This window comes from Ptiloglossa arizonensis, chromosome 1 (genome assembly GCF_051014685.1).
Source record: "Ptiloglossa arizonensis isolate GNS036 chromosome 1, iyPtiAriz1_principal, whole genome shotgun sequence".
NCBI classification, from domain to species: domain Eukaryota; kingdom Metazoa; phylum Arthropoda; class Insecta; order Hymenoptera; family Colletidae; genus Ptiloglossa; species Ptiloglossa arizonensis.
Genome location: NC_135048.1, coordinates 1100646 through 1106169, shown reverse-complemented (window position 1 = coordinate 1106169; position 5524 = coordinate 1100646).

Here is a 5524-nt window from a genome sequence, read left to right as displayed (position 1 = left end):
TCGTAACTATTTACAAGAATCATTCAATAAATAAATAGGTAAAAGCTGTAGTTCAAATACCATCAAAATGAAAAGCACAATACTTCCAGAATTGTTAGTTGCGATCCCTGTCATTAACCTCAATCGAGTGTTTGTGTATTATTTCAATAAACATACATAACCTCTAATACTTGTTCAACTGTTATAAGATTTTTAGTTTCCGAGGGTGTTAAATCATTTAAAATTTACTCAAGAATGAATAAACAATATGGTTTCTACCCTTGGGTGAATTAGTTTAAATATAGCTGACTCTAGAAGTCAACTCCTGCTTTGGAAACGCATCCTGTCGCCATTTATTCTGGGCGACAAATGAGTTACAGTAGAAAAAATTTCTGACGATCATAGTGTAAGCTAAAGTTAATGCTCATTTAATTATTCATAAAAAACTGAATTTCCATAAAATGTGCAAAATGAGTTTTCAGACACCTTATCGAAAATTACAAAGAAACCAGACTTCGCATGTCGATATTATTATAAAAACTGTTGCTATTTAGATATTTTATAAAATTTTGGAAAGAATTATAGTAATATCGTGTGATGTAGGTTATTATATCCTTTACAAGGTAAATGTGTATTTTTTATTTTTATATAGTTGATACGCCACTGTTAATCAGTCTCCACTCCGTAATATAGTGACGTAGACCAGCAGCAGGTCTACGTTATTTAGGTATTTAGGTATTTTTGAACCTGGAACAATAAAATACGGCGCCGCGTGCCGTTTCATATTTCACTTTGCGGTAGATATACATACATATGTGGATATACATATGTTTGCATCATTGTTGTAAAAATAGTTTTAATAATTGTACATGAAAGGATACACTTCCCTAATTTGAACGAAATTTAAATATGTTATAAAACTCATCATTTTGAACAACTTTTTCATATATGTATATACCTATAAAATTTTTGCGAAAAACTGTTACTAAAATGAATTCTACCGATATCTACAGTGACTCAAAAAAGTATTCGTACGCTATATTATAAAAAAATTCTTCTTGTCTGTAAGATTTTAATGAAAATTGATGTGCGCTTAGAACATAATAGTGCATAAGAAGAAATTTTTTTGTTCACGGGAAATTTTTTTAAGAAAATGATTTCAAAGATTTGAATGTTTCTTTTTATTTTTTGAATGCAATTTTTCTTGGAACTTTTTGCAACATAATTATAAAGAACTAAGACATGAACAACTTTCACATGAAAATTTGTGCTCTATTTTTCACTATTACGAAGTTGTATTGAAAAAATCAAAGAGAAAGTGGCACTGTAAAAGCTGATTTCAACCAATTTCGTACGACTATAATTTTTTTCATAACTAATCGTGTTAGATATATAAAAAATTTTCTTACAAAAATGTTCAGTTTTTAGTGCTCTATCGTTCCACCGTGAAAAATATCCTCAAAAAAAATTGTATTAAAAAATGAAGAAATGTTGAACTTTCGGATCTCGATTTTATTCTCTTGAGAATATTTTTTGTCCGAAAAAAACTTGTCATATGCGACCCAGTATTCTTTACATGTACACAAACTTTCATTAAAATCAGATTTGTAGATTAGGGAAATTTCCTTATAATATAGCATACGAATACTTTTTTAAGTCACTGTATATACATGTCCATATGTAAGCATACGTCGCTGCTTATCTATAGTTTCTATAAAAACATCACGGAAGCCGTTAACTAACAATAAAAACATAAATACATATAATGGGTAAATAATAGTTTAGCGCCATCATTTGCCGTCTCGCTCACTTACAGTTTGTCACTCGCCACGACAGAGAACAGAACTGCAAAATAGAGGACTGTTTCGTTGTGAATGTCCTGTCCCCCAAATGCACAGCCTATAACGAGACAATACTGTATAATCTTCTACTCGTTAATAATTTTCTATGGACATCAAGCTCCAGTCAGAGGTGTATAAAATATCTTTCTCATGGCAATGTATATTATCGCGAGCGGACCTCTAAATCCTTCAATTAGCGAAAGTCCTAGCAGCCAAATATGTATGTAAAATATGTAAAATTCAAAATAAACAACTAAATAGTGACAAACATAGCACAATACTGATAAATTTCGTCGATGCTTTCGGTAAAATATATAAAAGGACAAAAAAAATACAGGAACAATATTTTTACTTCATTTGGAAAATCTCTTGATGGAGGAGGTTAGATAGAAATGACTGTTAACCCAGGAAAGAAACGGACATTTGTACCTTCGAGAAACCAAGGTCGTCGAATGATAGAACACAGAGGGATAAAGAAAACACTGAACACTGACAAAGACCTGCAGAACGAAAACTATAAAACTGAGAAAAAATTTATGCCTAAAAACGATGACGATGTACAAGAAGATGAGATATATGGAGGAATCGATGAAATTTTCATATACGGAGTTCATCTAGAAGTAGATTTTATTTATCATTTATTTTGTCGAAAATAAGGTTATAAAATTATCAATTTCATTTAATTGTATCTACAACCTCCTGTTTCTTAAATTTTCCCATCTCTTACAATTATTAATTTTTTCGTTCTTTTAATACTACCGTCAATTATATATAAAGAAAATAGTTGTGCCTAATGTATTAGAATAGTGCTGTTTCACAAACTAAGGAACCCATTTCAGTTCTAGAACTGTTACGAATAATCTTCTAACTCTACAGGCAGCAATTACTGCAATTTAAGATGCAGAATTGTACAATATGAAATATAAAAAGTCATAAAATACTGTAAAGGACTTCACTGAAGACTATTTTACATGTTTGTTCCCGATCTTCCATTTTTAATTATGCTATGCATTATGCGTAAATTCTGGAATCGTCAAAAATATCGATTTCTTTCTTTAGCAATGATCACATGCCTCATGTTTGCCTCATAGCACATTTTTATATTTCACAAGTATAACATAATCAATTTTCGAATTTTAATTTATAACAATGCACCACCATAATTCCACATATGTAAAAGGTTTAAATGAAAGCCATTCTTCATAAAGCTGTAATAATGTCTAATGACATATTAATGTTATCACACATTTAAATAGACTCAAACACAGGCTTTCAAATGGTATTATTAACGCGTAATAAGTTTTATTAAAAATGACACAAATAACATTTTACAAAATCAACTACACAGACGAGTAACACTAAAACATACATCACATATTAGTATGATAAATAATGGCAAAAGTAAAATAACAAACTTACATATATACATATGTATATAAATACAACATAGGACTTTAGCTTATTTGAAAAGGTTGTTTGTACGGGGATAATGTTCTTTGGAGTAATAAATAGTATACGAAAAATCACATGGGAACATATCTATGTAATTATAAAGAATGTCCCATTTAAATAAATCCTCAGTAATGTGGTTGAAATTATTAGTGAAATTCAAAAATATTTCAAATGAAATTTGAAAATATTCGATTTTCACACAGTGAACATGAATTGTTTACAGGTGGAGACATTTGGACATATAAAGATCACCATCATTTTTTGTATGGAATTAGTAAATTTATACACATACTAATTTCACTAGTAAAAGTGTACACACGCTAGATTAATAATACTTTTACTAGTAAATGTATATATTCATTATTTACATTTAGTAATAGTGTACATTAAAAACTACAAGTTTTACTAACAGATAGCATTCAGGAGATCTGATGCAACACCTGACAATACGATCATGTCATTTTATCTGACCTAAACTCAAAATTAAACTGAATCATGTAATAGTTTAGGTTTGGATTAGTATTCATATACATTTAAATTCTAAAAAGAAACACTTTGTTGTGAAATTGCAAACAATTCTTATGTGATTCACAAATTTGTACGCAATCATATATCCATTAGTATACATTTGCTAAAGCGTGTCAGTAAATGTACATTTACTGCAATTTACACTTTTACTGTACTGCATACAAAACATTAATTGACAATTGACATTTCAATCATATTATGAATATTGAGTCTTTTTTCAATACATGTAAATTAAAAATTATAAATTATTTTCTAATTCATGTACGAGGGGAGTTCGAAAATTTGTGGCTTCATATGCAAAGAAATTGTTTCTTATTTTTGCAACTTATTTTTCAATATAATCTTCATTAAGATTATACAGGATGTTCTGAAAATGATGGTACAAGACAAAAAATAAGTCAACTATCGACTATGAAATTTCGTCCAATACGCGTACACTTGGAAACCAATGAAAGTCAATTAAACGAATTTTTCGCACTTTGTTTATGTTTGTAAACAATGTCACAACAACATATGGATTGAATTAATATACATAAAGTATTAATAAAAGAATATAATTTATTCTTTTTCAATTTTCTCGCAAAGGAAGGCTTGTATTCAAAATAGTCATTCTACATTTTTGAATTACATTTGCACGAGAAATCACCTCCTTTCAGCTTGTACCACGATTTTCAGAATACATTGTACATAATGCATTTGGTTCAGTAGTACTGCAATTTCATTATGACCTTCTTATATCTAGTTCGACTCATATAAATCTGGAAAATCTTCCATTATATCTGGCATTTTTTCATCCAATGAAAATTAGAAAATACTCAGAAGTCTTCAAATTAAAAATAAAGAAAAATTTTTAATTCATAAAAATTAAAACCAATTTCATACTGTCGCATCTATTAATGTGTGCATTATTGCGATAACATATTTCTCTCTTGTAAATCCGATAAAGACCAGGTAACGGATTATTTTAGAAATTACCTTATTTCCATAAGACAGTTTGTGACTATTTAAGCAATATTAGAATACGAGGCTGCGACCTTTTCAAATATTCCTCGAATAGACTTTTTCGTGAACAATTTCAATATGGAAACAAATTTAATTACAATTCAATTAAACAAATAACAGTTAAGCGATACACAATTTTACTTAGTAGAAACTTAACAATTAAAAATTTAATTTTATCTCAGAGCAATTTGCAATTTTGAAATCCAAATAGCAGTATTATAAAAGTAATCAAAACTTCGATTGTTACATTGGTACTTCATGAACTGATGAAAAGTCATTGATCAAAAATTAATTATTAATGGGACAGTTAACGAAAATATATTTTGTACATAAAATTTATATAAATTGCAAAGATCATATAAGAAATTTTCAGATTATCTGCATAAAATGCAATTCCATTATTGAAAATTGAATTAAACAGTTTTCAGTCTATATATTACAAAGGAATACAAATTGTATTGCACGACAATTACTCCCACATACTAGACATAACATTTCAGACATATCAATTAAAATAATGAAATAATATTTAAATGATTCATTTACTAAGTAGCATTCAATGTTTGAATGGAATATTTACCAAGTGGCACTTCATGTCTTACGTTAGCCATAAATATATACATTAAAATGGCATAAAAAATTATAGAATAGTAGAAAATAATAAAATAATATAAATTTTATATACTTTTCTCATATTTTCGCAAAAATAAGTAAATTTGGAA